This window comes from Schistocerca piceifrons, chromosome 1, assembly GCF_021461385.2.
Source record: "Schistocerca piceifrons isolate TAMUIC-IGC-003096 chromosome 1, iqSchPice1.1, whole genome shotgun sequence".
Classification (NCBI taxonomy): Eukaryota; Metazoa; Arthropoda; class Insecta; order Orthoptera; family Acrididae; genus Schistocerca; species Schistocerca piceifrons.
In genome coordinates, this window is record NC_060138.1 from 140,748,680 (window position 1) to 140,765,499 (window position 16,820).

Genomic DNA, 16,820 nt, shown 5'->3' on the forward strand with positions numbered 1-16,820 from the left:
TTCCGTTGCGTATTATTCATATAGGAGGATAATTTGTAACTTAGTTGTGAGTACGAGAGTTCATGTTACTCGATAAATAAGAATGAATCCACTCGCTTGGTAGACCACTCATCTTGCAGGCCTGACTGCTTGATGCCACAGTATGAGCAAGGCATGTGGGTGCCTCTCAATTCAACTAAATACCTAGGTATTACAATTACGAACAACTTAAATTGGAAAGAACACATAGAAAATGTTGTGGGGACGGCTAACCAAAGGCTGCGTTCTATTGGCAGGACACTTAGAAAATGTAACAGAACTACTAAGGAGGCTGCCTACACTACGCTTGTCCGTCCTCGTTTAGAATACTGCTGTGCGGTGCGCGATCCTTACCAGGTAGGACTGACGGAGTACATCGAAAAAGTTCAAAGACAGGCAGCACGTTTTGTATTATCGCGAAATATGGGAGAGAGTGTCACTGAAATGATACAGGATTTGTGGTAGACATCGCTGAAACAAAGGCGTTTTTCGTTACGGCGGAATCTTCCCACGAAATTCCAATCACCAACTTTCTCCTCTGAATGCGAAAATATTTTGTTGACACCGACCTACATAGGGCGGAACGATCACCACGATAAAATAAGGGAAATGAGAGCTCATACGGAAATACATAGGTGTTCATTCTTTTCGCGCGCTATATGAGATTGGAATAATAGAGAATTGTGAAGGTGGTTCAATCAACCCCCTGCCAGGCACTTAAATGTGATTTGCAGAGTATCCATGTAGATGTAGATGTGGATGTAGAATTTCAAAAACAAGCATACTTGCTATCTCTCGATTACAGTACCACAAGTGGAAACCTGTGGTTTAAGTAAACTGAACATATTTTTCGGCGTGGAATCCGAATATGCAAGAAAAATAATGAGGTTGCCATTTGAAAATACAGAACTGGCCCTACCAATGCAGGAAGTGTTTAGGAGGTGGCCAGTTGTAGCCCAGACAGATATCATCTTTACAATATTAACTTTTCATATGCAATATTTTTTTCGTACGCTGTGTCGTTTGTTTCAAGTTAAAAAAAAAAAAAAGAAACGCCCGCCAGGATGATTTTGCTAAATGTAGACAAACTGCAAGAAACTGTCCCAGAGATTATAAGTGGGCACACGGCCAGTAATGCGTTCCATGTAAGGGATAAACACTTGATGGTGTTCATAAAAGATCTTTTACAATTACCCTACTATCAGCACCAGTCAGGTGCCCCAGCAGCATGAGACGACCGGGTAGAAAATCGTGCACTTTAACTGCAACTATCCGCATCACTTACAAGGCAGAGGGGGAGGGGCCTGTTACCTGCCGGCTTACCTCGACAGAGACAGTTTTATCGGTGGTTCGCTGGCCGGGTCACCACGGTGCTGAATGTCTGTCATCTATCCTATTCGTCGACGGGATTACCTCTGCATGAGGTGCTACCGTCGACTTTAACACACATATGTGCCCTACGAACTATGCACATGCAATGGTGGCAGTGAACAAGGAGGACTGACGCAGCCTCACAGTGTGAGCGGGCGTTATTCGCGACCGCCTCGTGATACAGGAAACAATTCTATCACGCCTCATGGACGAGGGATACCTGTAGTTCCTGCTGGTGACCATGCCTCCTCTGCTTTATGACTTGCCTTTGGAGCGCATAACACATGACGCTGCAGCTCACGGACCTCGTCAGTGTGGAGCTCCCACCTGCCAGTTGTGTATTCCTGTACGCCTCCCATCGCTGAAACCTACACAGTCAAAGATCTTTTATCTCCACTATTCTGTCTACCTTCCCTCCCTACGCACTTCCGACCGTACACTGATGAGCGAAAACGTTATGATGACCTCCTCGCCGGTCGCAATGGCTGAGCGGTTCTAGCCGCTTCAGTCTGGAACTGCGTGCCTGCTACGGTCGCAGGTTCGAATCCTGCCTGAGGCATGGATGTTTGTGTTGTCCTTAGGTTAGTTAGGTTTAAGCAGTTCTAAGCTCTAGGGGACTGATGACCTCAGATGTTAAGTACCATAGTTCTCAGAGCCATTTGAACCATTTGAACCACTTGCTCAATAGCCTGTTTGTCCATCTTTGGAGCGAAATACATCACTCATTCTCCGTTTCAGGGTTCGAAAGTAAGTTGGTAGCTTTGTGGAGGTATGTGGCATCACATGTCTACGCACAGATCATGTTATGTCATTCGCGTGAATAATGGGACGCTGATTTCCCGGTGGCGACGCCCGATAGCACCCATATGGCTTCCAGAGGATTTACATCAAGCGAATTTAGTCGCCGAAACACTATGATGCTCACTATGACGTTCCCCAAAATACTGTAGCACGGTTCTCGCTCCGAGACACCGACAATTATACCTCTTAAAACATCTCTGTGGAGTCTGTGATGTCTCTTTATATTCGATGAATTATTCTGATACAATTCTACCCTTGAACGACGTTTACTAATTTTCTATCTTCATTCTCGCAGAATCCATGCGAAAAGTAGTTCATACAATAGCTATGCCATGAGCGCATAAGTATTCTTTGTAGTACTCTCTCTGGTGGTTGTTAGAAAAAAAGAAAGGGAGCTTCCGAGATTGTCTTCGTGCCGATTGGCCCGAGCTTGGTTTGAAGAATTGTAATCTGGTTATTGAGATTTATGACAGAAGATAACTGAGACGAAATTGTACGATTCAAAGGGAAATATATATATATATTGCTCCTTTATACTAAAGGTGTGTATTTGACAATTGAGAATTAATGATATTCATCGATATATTGCGTAGTTGTTAACCAGAAGGGAACTTCCGAAAGACTGGATACGAACCTGCATTTAATAATCCAAGAGCTCCATTACTTCTTCGGAAGGTTAAACATCATCAGAGCCAAATATCCGCTTGATCTGAGGTTTCCCGACTGATTATACAACGCTCCCAAAATTACGAGGGACTTTTTGGACAGATTAGCAGACTGCCGCAAAGCACGAGCCTGCAGAGAAGTAGAATCATCGCCTGATTTCATTCTAACAAGTAAAATTTCTGAATCATTTTCAGTGACTGAGCTATGACTGTGTTTCCTATCATGAATGATTGATTGCTCGAACGAATTGAGAGCTACAGAATTACGTAGGTTGGAAGGAAAAATTGCAAGTCGTTTCACAGACGCTTGTCTCACTGGACTCTGTGCATCCCATTCTGTCCACCGCCTCATTGCGGTTCAATTTATTAACTCTCCCAGAAAGACTAAGCAATCAAAGTAAGGCTTATTAAATGATATTATGTTTGATTTTTTTTTGTGTTCCATAGGAAATAATGTCCTGTATTTATTACGTTTTTCTCTTCACCCTACCCTATGTGTGCGTGAATGAGACTGAACTAGTGTTTTTACGAGTGGTTTCGGGTTTCTTTTTGTGGGGGACGCTGAGTTGGTTGTCATCTGCTAGGAGCAGGTGATGTTAGCACAGGATGACCAACTTAGGATCCCAGTATCTGGACAGAGCGGTTTACCCCTTTTAGTCTGAGTTTGGTTTGTCTGTCAGGTTGGTGGCGGAAGCATACCCCTCTGGCAGCTTCCGTTGCACCTTGTAAATAGGTGGAGAAAGGGACTCTGCAGCTAGCGGTTGGTGTGTACAGTTCGTAGCTCCTAGAGAGGGCTTCTGCTGATAGGAAGTAGGTCGAATTAGAACTTCCCTATGGTATATTTAAGTACTTCAGCTTAACTGAAGCGTGTGTAGTTATATATTTTCAGAATGTGGCATAATTATTTTGTTAAAATTCGGCGATAATGGTGGTTGAAATCAAAAGTGTTGAAGTTGCTTTGTTCATTTCGGACAGTCGTGGGTATGTAGATGGAATGATTAAATTATTGTGTTCCACATCACTTTTGTGTGTCTTTCCTTTTTAATTGCACGAGTCTACAATTTTTTTTTGCGAATTATTTAGCTAAACTTTTTTATTCAGGCACCAGTCATGTGTATTCATAGGATGTGCATCAGATTCAGTAATGAAATAAATGTGCCACGTAAAAGATAAACTCTGTGTCCTTTGTCTTTCTCATTGCTGCCAGTTTTCAAATTAATTTTCTATTTCCTGATTTTTTAAAGTTAATCTGCTTGCTTGTGATGAACAAAAATGGGAAGAAAAATAAATTTAATTAAACAAGCTCATTGATATACGACATACGATGCTGTTAAACTTGTTAGTGTCTTTAAAAAAATTGCGTTCTTATAATTAAATTCTTAATTTAATTGAACTGATAATTTCCAGTTTGGTCTTTCCTCAATTGTTAGGAAGGGCTTGGGCTGGTGGCGATCCTGTAATTTTTAAATTTGTAATCGTCCTTGTGAGGTGGCTTAACCAGAAATTGCGCACAAGGGTTACATCTCCATTATTCTTGGTACATTACGTATGTCAAGCCTTGGCTAGGATCCGTTTACAGTTCTACATACATACTTTACACGCTGAGAGATAACATCGCCGTCGTTGAAGACATCAAGCATGAAGGGATGCAGGTGGTTCACAAATATCAGCCTGTCTTCGATCACTACCATGTAAGAGCAGGAAAATATCTCCCATAGCATAATACTGCTCCTACCAGCCTCCGTCCGTGGCGCGTTGCACGTTTCGAACCGCCGTTCAGCTAGATGATGACCTGAGACATAGTACAGAAAAAATGTAATTCGTTTGAAGAGCCAACACGTTTCCATTGGTCGACAGTCGAATCTCAATGACCCTGAGCCCACTGTGCTTATAATTGACAATGTCGTTGGATCAACATGTGAATACTGAGGGGTGGTTGTAAGATGGCTGTGACTTCTCACCGTACAAGCCGTGACTTACGACCGGAATTAGGTATCATTTGATAGGCTGTACATATTTAAAGAAGACTGACATTGTCACGTACACCTTGTAAACAGTTGTTAACACTTACTGCATGAAAGGTGGTGGAATGTCTTTATTGTCAAAACGACGTAATGAATAATTGCCTTCACTAGCAGAGGTTGGAATGCCAGTGGGAATAAAACGGCAGGCGTTACTCAGACCCTGGGTGGAAAGCCCGCAAAGGTATGTTGGTCCTGCGTAATACAGAAAGTAACTGAAGACGGACGGTCTGGGCACCTGAGCGTTGAAGCACAATGCAGCGGCGGCCGGCCGGTTTGTTGTGGGGCCGGAAGGTTAATCGGATAATATTTCTTGATGCAATAATTTACCACCAGCCGTATGTATTGTAGAAATACAGTATATTTTATGAACTTCTTATGTGCTACCAGTTTCGGCATTACATTGATGCCATCTTCAGGCCCCACACGTCATAGTCGTAAAATCACTATACACGGAAGGAGCCATATAACTGGATCCGTGAATCAAATCGTTATGCAACAGCTCTTGGTGGCCAGGCGACACAGACTGTGTCCGCCGGCTGCTGTGGCCGAGCGGTTCTAGGCGCGTCAGCCCCGAACCACAACACTGCTACGGTCGTAGGTTCGAATCCTGCCTCAGGCATGGATGTGTGTGTTGTCCTTAGGTTATTTAGGTTTAAGTAGTTCTAAGTCTAGGGGACTAATGACCTCAGATGTTAAGCCCCATAGTGTTCAGAGCCATTTAGACTGCGTCGCCTGGCCACCAAGAGCTGTTGCATAACGATTTGATTGATGGATCCAGTTATATGGCTCCTTCCGTGTACAGTGATTTTACGAGTATGACTTGTGGGGCCTGGAAATGGCATCAATGTAATGCCGAAACTGGTAGCACATAAGAAGTCCATAAAATAAACTTCTACAATACATACGGCTGTTGATAAATTATTGCATCAAGAAATATTATCCGATTAACCTTCCGGCCCCACTACAAACCGGCCGGCCGCCGCTGCACTGTGCTTCAATGCTCAGGTGCCCAGACCGTCCGTCTTCAGTTACTTTCTGTGTTACGCAGGACCAACACACCTGTGGGGGCCTCTCCACCCAGGGTCTGAGTTACATGCCAACCGTTGTCCCATGGTCCACAAAGGATCAACGAAGATTAATCGGATAATACTTCCGAAACTCTAAAAATCTTGGACGGAGCAGAGAAGAACGAGGAAGCGTTACCTTGGAAATCATGCAGGCTGGGTTATTTCCGAGGATTTTTACTATGAGAAGCGTACCATTGTGTGGATTCCTATCTAACGGGTATAGGTATTTCCTCGCAAACTTCCCGCTCTGGACGACAAAAGACTAAAATATTGTTGGCCGTCGTTCGGGAGAATCTGTAGAGAGGTAGAATATTCCGTGGCTTCGAGAATATGATTCTCCTTTTGCAGTTACGAGGGAGGGGAGCTGAGCTTCGCTGGGAAGCCATGAGAGGTCTTCCGTCTGACGGTCGCTCATTGTCAGCTTTGCTGCTACAGACAGACTTGCTGTCTTTACTCTCAGGAGATAATGATAGTTAGAACGGTTAGGCACTGCGCTGCTGCGAACTTCGTTGAGTACGCAGCGTTCAGTGACAGAGGACGTCTTCTGCCTATACTGAAATTGGGACGTTATCTGAACTCCGTCCTTGTGGCTGGGAGTTCACGCTTCTCGTCTGTAGAACACAGAGAAGAGAAGACAGTATTAGATTATACTAGCCAGAGGACCGTCTTCTGCTGTCGTAGTGTTAGAATGAGTTTTTGTTTTTATATTTTGTGGCTGGAGTTCTTCCGTAGTCGCAGTCGTGTACGAGAACCACCACTCCGATGCACCGGACACAGTACATACAGTGATATTGCTACCTGCTTCGACTTATAAGAACTATAAAGCTAAACAGCTGTGATGTCACGTAAATTTTATTTCCAGAGAGGTTGCGCACCACTGTATAGCATCATCTTTGAAAGTGGTGTCTTCAAGTGTTCGGTGCGAAGATGATGTCAGTCATCTCGCGTTATTTATATTGGATCGTGTAGCCATAAAAAGGAGCAGATTTAGGCAATTAATCAATCATCTTAGTTAGGAAATCCATTAGTATCTCTTTATGTCCATTGGACATTGATATGTAAACGTTTGTAATATATAAAGGTGTTTTACTCTACAATGTATAAGCAGATACAGCATTTATCATTTTGTAGTTACTAGTTCCCTTAATCATTCATTTATGTTTATGTTGTAATTTTTATGTTAAAGAGCAAGATGGAGGAGATAATATCACCATTAAGACATCGTAAGATCTGCTTCTGGGGGTAGACAGACAGGGTCAAATCTTCATTTTCGTGTTCAGTATTTTCTGTTGCGCACATTCATTTTACACCTGCCTGGAGTAGCATTTTGGACGGTTTGGTGCGGAGCTCCATGTTCATTAATATATGGTGAACTGTGTCCTCAGAGACACTTGTGTGTGCACCAGCAATGTGGTGTTAGGCAGAGATGCCACAGATCACAATCTATCATACTTTATACAGCAGACAAGGCTCCGAAATCGACGTTCTGTGAAGAGTCGCGTAGGTCCAACCATTTAGCGGCTAGTGATTGATCACTGTCCTTCTACCTCTTTCAATAGATGATCATGACAGTAGCACGTGACCAGTCGACCAGCTTCGCCGTTTTCGAGATTCTCCTTCACAGGATCTACGTAATAACGATTTTCCCTTTGTCAGAGTTGCTTATCTCAATGGAGTGCCCCATTTGCAACCCATACCTTCCTACTAGATTGACCCCTCGCCCGTGTCTGCTCCGCTTATATACTTTAGTTACCGCGTCACTTATCCGTAACGCAGGTGGCATCCAAAGTCGCTGTGGGCATTGGTCATAGCGTTTTGGCTGATAAGGGTTTGTCCACATGATGTTTTTCACTAGTTATCTTCTCAGGGATCGTTTTTATTTAGCGAATTCACCATGTGTGTCGAGTAAGACGTAGAAACCCCATTTTCTCTTGAACGGTTACAGATTTCGAAACGAGGTTTCCGGAAATGTATAATACACAGAGAGGTTCGTGATTTTGACTTAGGCTTCATACCCACAACTCCTTTATAAAGAGACATATTTAACAAATTACAGTAAATTGAATCGGGAACACATTTTAACAGCAGTCGATAGCTTCCGAACGACAGATACAGCGACACAAAGCTTGTTTACGTTATGGTTGAGACTTTTCGCAAAAATATCCCAGAGATGTGCTCAGATTGAATGTAAAGGAGGAGCTCTCGTGCCAGGCTCCGTCGTAATGTGCAGCGAGAAGATGTACCTACGCTACTAACAACCTGGCCACAGGGTAATGGGACTTTTGTAATCTTATACACATACGTAAATGTAAGGATTTAGAAGCATATTTCGCTAGTGGAAGGCTAGATACCACCTACAGTAAAACTAAACTGGCCTTTGGAGGCAAAAGAATTCTAACCAAGTACAGCTACCCTATGTGGTACTCTCGGAGTAGTGAATCAAATCACTTAAAAAAAACCAAGTCTTCCGGTCCACACTGTATGCCAATTAGGTTACTTCCAGAGTATGCTGATGCAATACTTCCATTTTTAACTATCATATACAACCACTCGCTCCTCCGAGACTGGAAGTTGTACTGGTCACACCAATATTCAAGAGAGGCAGTAGAAGTAATCCACTGAATTAGAGTGCTTTGACGAAAAACCACTCATAAGCAAAGAAGAGGAAGGAGACAGGGCAGGAGTATATAGAGGGTCTGTACTATGGAGATGAACTTACAGGCCGTATTACAGAAAGGGAAGAGTAGATGAAAACAACATGGGAGATATGATATTGCAAGAACAATTTGACAGAGCACTGAAAGACCTAAGTCGAAACAAAGCCAAGTGAGTAGACGATATTACATCAGAGTAGTTTCTGATATCTTTGGGACAGCCAGGTATCTCAACACTATTCCATCTGGTGCAGAAGATGTATGGTTCAGGCGAAATACCTTCAGACTTCAAGAAGTATATAATAATGCCAATTCCAAAGAAAGCAGGAGCTAACAGGTGTGAATATTACTGAACTATCAGTTTAATAAGTCATGGCTGCAAAATACTAACACGAATTCCTTAAAGACGATAGGAAAAATAACTGGAAGTCTACCTCGGAAAAATCTGTACGAATTCTGGAGAAAAAAGTAGGAACACGCGAGGCAATACTGACCCTACAACTTACCATAGAAGATAGGTTAAGGAAAGGCAAACCAACGTATTTGTAGACTTAGAGATAGCTTTTGACAATGTTAACTGGAACACACTCTTCAAAATTCTGGAGGTATCAGGGGTAAAATACAGACAGCGAAAGGTTATTTAAAAATTGTACAGAAACCAGTTTTCAGTTATAAAAGCCGAGGAGCATGAAAAGAAAGCCGTGGTTGAAAATGGAGAGAGAGACAGGTTGTGACATATACCTGGCGTTATTCGATCTGGTCATTGAGCAAGCATGAAAGAAAATAAAAGAAAAATCTGGAGTACGAATTAAAGTTCAGGGACAATAAACAAAAACTTTAAGGTTTGCCGATGACATTGTGATTTTGTCAGAGACAGCAAAGGACTTGGAAGAGTAGTTGAACGGAATGGATAGCGTGTTGAAAGTAGGATATAAGATGAACATCAACAAAAGTGAAACAAAGATAATGGAGAGTAGTCCAGTTAAATCAGATGATGCTAAGAGAATTAGACTAGGAAACGAGACACTTAAAAAAGTAGCTGATAATCTTTGCTCTATGGACAGCAAAATAACTGATGATAAAGGAGGTAGAGAGAACTTAAAATTTAGACACGCAATGGCAAGTAAGGGGTTTATGAAGAAGAGACATTTATTAACATCGAATAGACATTTAAGAGTCAGGAAGTCTATTCTGTAGGTATTTGTCTGGAGTGCAGCCATATGCGGAAGTTAAACATAGACGACAAACAGTTTAGACAAGAAGAGAATAGATGCCTTTGAAATGTTATACTACTCAAGAATGCTGAAAATGAGATGAGTAGATCACGTTAGTAATGAGGTACTGAAAAGAAATGGAGAGAAAAGAAATTTGTGGCACAACATGACATGAAGAAGGGATCGGTTGATAGGCACATTCTGAAACACTAAGGGACATACTGAGTATTGGTGGTGTGTGTGTGTGTGTGTGTGTGTGTGTATGTGTGTATGTGTGTCTAGGAGGGGGGAGGGGGTGGCAGACGGATAAAAATCGTAGAGGGAAAGCAAGAGATGAATAGTAATGGAACGTCCCCTTAGAAAAATTAATGAATGACTGTGCAGATAAACCCCTTACGTTATTTGATTTTCAAACAGCTAAGAAAAACTGAACGTACTCAGACATTTCTCTCTTTACTTATTCTGATCATCACTAAACTGACACACAATATTTTTAGCACAACGCAATCTGACTTTCAATAATCCCTACAAAAGAATGGCCCTGACTAACAATAACCTATACCTTTCATCAATCACTTACCTCACAAAAATCTTCAATGCTCGAACTACTGCAGTACAGCGAGCGCCAATACTGCCAGCTAAATAAGTATTCTAACTACTGAAGTCACTAACTACTGATAGGCATAGTTAGCAAATGAAAGATTTTGATAGAGAACAAACAATGTATTTACCTTAATAGTGTTCAAAAGTCATTATATATATATATATATATATATATATATATATATATATCAGTTCATGACATCCAGTCTTACAAATTTACTGTCTCTGATGGACACACGTCCAGATCGTCCACTCTCAAAACTCCGTCATCTCTCTCCTCACTTCCACCACTGCTGGCGCCTCACCCCCCACTGCGCAACGCTATGCGCTGTTCACATCCAACTGCCCAACACTACAATAGCGACTATTCCAACAATGCCACCCAGCCACAGACTGCACACAGCACAGCCAGTGATTTTCATACAGAGCGCTACGTGGCGGTGGCGTTACCAATATAAAAACCTAAACAGCCTACTTACAGTAGATTCTGAAGGATATTTGTTCCGTAGCTATTCAGAGATAAACGGTCTTGCACAGGATACAGAAGTATGGATTGCGACATCAAACCAGTCTTCGGAATGAAGACCGCAACAACATGATACGTGAAGTTCAGACTCATCAATAGCAGTTCGAGGCATTTTTCAAAAATCCTCGAGATAATCGACTTTGAAGTTTCCCAAGCACGTTTAATCACATAAAGACAGTCAAATTTTTCTACAAGCGGTGTAGGTTTTTGGTAGACTGGTTGCCTGTCATGTGGGCGGCCCGACTTCCATTCTTCACATGATGTGCGCAGCAGAGGGTGTCGAGTTCCACATTTTGTGTTCCTAACTTACTGTGTAGGTGACTGCATGGTCAATACCTAAATTTAATCGTATAAAAGTGTCTTTTTTTCACAGGGAGCGTTTTTTATGTGAAAACGTTTATATTTACGTATAATGCCTGGCATGGACTTTTAATATTATGATAAGGCACATGCACCTAATGTGCGCTGTACATTGTATTGCAGTTATCGGTTGTTTCTTTTCGCAGGAGTTTTCCTTGCGTCGTTGTGTGCTGCACCTAGACATCGGGTACCATGGCTTCTAGATATTCCATTTTAGGTTAATAATTTTAAATATGGTGAACTGCAAATGATAGCTTAACAATTCCATCGTAGTACCAGCTTGACTACACCAAGCGTTGTATGTGGTATTTTGTCTCAGGACTACTGATTATTCCTCTTTGATACGCACATTTTCATTAAACTATACACTATGTGATTGAAAGTATCCTGACACCTGGATGAAAATGACTTACAGTTCGTAGCGCCCTGCGTCGGTAATGCTGGAATTCAATATGGAGGTGGCCCACCCTTAGCCTTGATGACAGATTCCACTCTCACGGGCATTTCTTTGGGAATGGCAGCCCATTCTTCACTGTGTGCTGCACTGAGGAGAGGTATTGATGTTAGTCGGTGAAGCCTGGCACGATGTCGGGGTTCCAAAAAATCCCAAAGGTGTTCTGTAGCATTCAGGTCATGACGCTGTGAGGCCAGTCCATTACAGGGATGTTATTGTCGTGTAACCACTCCGCCACAGGTCGCGCATTATGAACAGTTGCTCGGTCGTGTTGGAAGATGCAGTCGCTATCCCCGAATGGTTCTTCAACAGTGGTAAGCAAGAACGCGCTTAGAACATCAATAAAGGCCTGTGCTGTGATAGTGCAACGAAAAACAACAAGGGGTACAAAACCCCTCCATAACACCACAGCAACCGAATTTTACTGTTGTCACTACACACGCTGGCAGATATTCACAGCACATTCACCATACCCACGCCCTGCCATCGGATATCCACACTGTGTACCGTGATTCGTGACTCCACATAACGTTTTTCCACTGTTAAACCGCCCAATGTTTACGCACCTTACACCAAGCACACCAAGCGTGGTGTGGTTTGGCATTTACTGGCGTGATGTGTGGCTTATGAGCAGCCACTCGACCACGAAATCCAAGTTTTCTCACCTCCTGCCTAATTTTCACAGTACTTGTAGTGTATCCTAAAGCAGTTTGGAATTCCTGTGTGATGGTCTGGATAGATGTCTGCCTATTAGACATTACGAACGTCTTCAACTGTCGGCGGACTCTGTCAGTCAACAGACGATGTCGGCCTGTACGCTTTTGTACAATACGTGTCCACGTTTCCACCTCACTATCACATCGAAAACAGCGGACATACGGATGTTTAGGAGACATATGACACAAGTGGCACTCAGTCACCTTATCACGTTCAAAGTCCGTGAGTTCCGCGGAGCGCCCCATTCTGCTCTCTCACGATATCTAACGACCACTGAGGCCGCTGGTATAGAGTACCTAGCAGTACGTGGCAGCACAATGCACCCCATATGAAAAACGTATGTTTTTGGAGGTGTTCGGATAGCTTTGATCACATAGCGTACCTAGACAATGATCGACAGTCTTATTTATTGCCTTGATTTCAGGCTATACTGTTCATGGTACATCAGGTACTGTCTATATTATATCTATATCGTCGTTTCTACTGCTTAGGTGAGCTTCTAGAATACATTTGTAAACATAAAGTTCTACCATATACACACATCAAAAAAAGTTTTTGATCACCTCGGTTCCGAGAGTTCCAGAACATGTACAGAAAATTGGAATGGAGATCAACATAAACATCATTTCTGCCCTTTTTATTGCTCATAAAAACCACACATTTCATGTTATACCACCATACAGCGAGACCTACAGTGATGGTGGTCTAGACTGCTGTACACACCGGTACCTCCAATACCCAGTAGCACGTCCTCTTGCATTGATGCCTGACTGTATTCGTCGTGGCATACTACCCACAAGTTCATCAAACTACTGTTGGCCAGATAGTCCCACTCCTCAAAGGCGATTCGGCGTAGATCCCTCAGAGTGATTGATGGGTCACGTCGTCGATAAACAGCCCTTTTCAATCTATCCTAGGCATATTCGATAGGGTTCATGTCCAGAGAACATGTTGGCCACTCTAGACGACCGGTGACGATAATATCACTCACAAGATGCGCACGATGGGGGCGCGCATTGTCGTCCATGAAGATGAATGCCTCGCCAATATGCTGCCGATATGGTTGCACTATCGGTATGAGGATGGCATTCACGTGACGTACAGCCGTTACGGCGCTTTTCATGACCACAAGCGGCGTACTTCGGCCCCACATAATGCCACCCAAAACGGAACGGAACCTCCACCCTGCTGCACTCGCTGAACAGTGTGTCTAAGGCGTTCAGCCTGACCGGGTTGCCTCCAAATACGTCTCCAACGATTATCTGGTTCCTATGATTATCTTGTTGAAGACATATGCGACACTCATCGGTGAGGAGAACGTGATGCCAATCCTGAGCGGTCCATTCGGCATGTTGGGGCCATATGAACCGCGCTGCACCGTGTCGTGGTTGCAAAGATGGAACTCGCCATGGGCATCTGGAGGGAATTTGCGCATCATGCAGTCTATTGTGCACAGTTTGAAACGTAACACGACGTCCTGTGGCCGCGCGAAAGGCATTATTCAACATGGTGGCGTTGCTGACAGAGTTCCTCCGAGCCATAATCCGTAGGTAGCGGTCACCCACTGCAGGAGTAGCTCTTGGGCAGGCTGGGCGAGGCATGTCATCGACAGTTCCTGTCTCGCTGAATCTCCTCCATGCCCGAACAACATCGCTTTGGTTCACTCCGAGACGCATGGACACTTCATTTGTTGAGAGTCCTTCCTGGCACAAAGTAACAATGCGGACGCGATCGAACCGCGGTATTAACCGTCTAGGCATGGTTCAACTACGGACAACACGAGCCGTGTATCTCCTTCCTGATGAAATGACTGGAGCTGATCGACTGTCGGACACCTACCATCTAATAGGCGCTGTTCACGCTTGGTTATTCACATCTTTGGACGGGATTAGTGACATCTCTGGTCAAAGGGACTGTCTGTGATATAGTATCCACAGTCCACGTCTATCTCCCGGAGTTCTGGGAACCGGGGTAATGCAAAACATTTTTTGATGTGTGTATAATATTTCACTTTAGTGTGTGTTACGCTTTTAATGCTAATATCTGGTTTTGAAACATTCTTTACCTTCATATCTCTCTAATTGCTTCTAGAGCTCGTTTATCATGCTAGCACCTGAACTTGATGGTGTGCATTGTATGTTCGCTACTGAATGACCTGTGCAACAGTTTATATTGTTCCATTTGTAAAACTAATGATTAATGTTATAAGTTCGTATCCTTCTTATGTTGGTGTCATTTTGAAAATGATTTTAACTAATGATTTGTACTTGTAACTAAAAGAGTACCAGCTTTTTGTTTACCTTTGGGAGTCTACATTCTGATTAAATTCACTTAGGTATCGACCAATAACTTACATTTCACCTCGTTTTTGTACTGCACTGCCGGTAGCATTGCACGTAATTTACTTACTTACTGTTAGTAGAAATACAGCAGCCAATTCTTTTTATGTTGCATTTGAAACTAAAAGTAAGTGAGCTGTCTATACTCTATGCTGTATATATTCTTTGTCTTTTAAACGTCAAGTGGGCTTCTGCGACTTGTTTGTTGACGTATTTAATTTGAAGATGGCTTTATTACAAATACATTAAATTATAAATATGAACATATAGCACTTTCTTTTATATTTTACAAGGAATTACAAAAATTGAAAATAATTTTTTAAAAATTAAAAAACTGTTAAACTTTTTTTCTTATGTATAATCTAGATGACCTCTCAGAACTGTAGAACTGCATTGTAAACAATTTATGGCTCTATATGATTCTGTACTTACGAATTACACGATATGATGTATTCCTGTTCGTCACTAACACAGTGCAATCTGATGGTTGTTCACGATAGCTGTGATGTTTACGCTCGAATCTCAGTCTTCGTTCAACTGTTACGGGAACATGAGCGTGTATACTCGGCGTACAATGCGTGATATTTTATATAACGGTTGTTGTACCTGTAACATGCCGGTATACTGCACCTTGCATGTTTTTGAAAATATTTTTACGATGCGACATTATATATTGTACCCATGGGTGACATTGTTTGAAGTATAATGGATAAAAAATATTATGTGGACATGTCACAAATTGTGCTGACAACTCGGTCTATGCTTTACAGATCCGCTATACGTAACACAGTTTGACGTGGCTGGTAACATAAATAAAGGCCCAACAGAAGGGATCACGGCTGCCTGAAGGTTTGAAATTTTTTACTTCTCTTTTCATATTACTTCAGATCGCCCCCGCCCCTCCCCCCAATTGCAGCAATGTCAAGTACATCCATTACACAGACATCGGTAATGGAGTAGTTTTGCGAACAACGCCGTTACATAATAAAATTCACTCACAAGTTAATCACATCTAAATGACAGAAGTAGGGCAAAAAATAATAAAAAGAATTTATGCTTGAACAAACTATAATATGTTAATCAGTAAACATCCTCTAACCAGAATAGATAATCAGGTTAAGAAAATTTCGGTCTCAGGACTGGCAGTTTAATGTGAACGCGGGATCTGATACACACTGACAAACCATCGCCATATCACATAAGATTCTTGCCTTTAGTATTTCCGTAAGATTTGATATCCCTCTGTCCCAGTATTCCACGAAAGTCGCATAAATTGTTTTAACTTTAGTACTCGAATATTGTCGCTATTTTCCTGTTACCATACCAGAGAACCTAAACAGAAGAAAATTGCTTTTAGGCGGCTATCTCGCGTGAGGTCTCCCTATAACAGTATATGCAGCTAATCTAGAACATGAACGATTATGGCTTTAGAAATTGATTATCTACACATTTTACGTGCTCTCATAACAGGAATAATGTCTCGTGAACACTTTAAGGGCATCTGGTCACGTCACGGAGTGAAATAAGAATGAGTTTCGTACGGTTGCGTTGTATACGTTCCTACCTCATAGGGTGCGCTGCTGCATAACTAATGGGAAGAAACCATTGTGACAAGAAACGGTAGCTTAGGCTGTCCATGAAAGCACAAAAAGAGACGGTACCCGCAAGAAGCAATTTTCACCATAGACTCACAGAGGTGATGTTTAGATGTCCCGCACGTCATTACAGCTGCAACGAAATAGTCTCACTTCACAGAGAAATAGATGCTCCGAAAAAATTGTGTATTAAATATTATAAGTGATGGCCAGTTAACTGGGCTAAGAACAAAAACTGTGTAAGGTTTTGTTTTTCTTTTTTGCGTTTTTTCACCTCTTGGTTACCTCCAACCAGAAAATGTTTGAAATTTCACTGCCCTACTTTAGTTATTATGTATTGTCATAATGAGAGACCTGTTGAATTCAGTGCATACATCCACTTGTTCATCAAGTATGAACGAGTAATACAGAA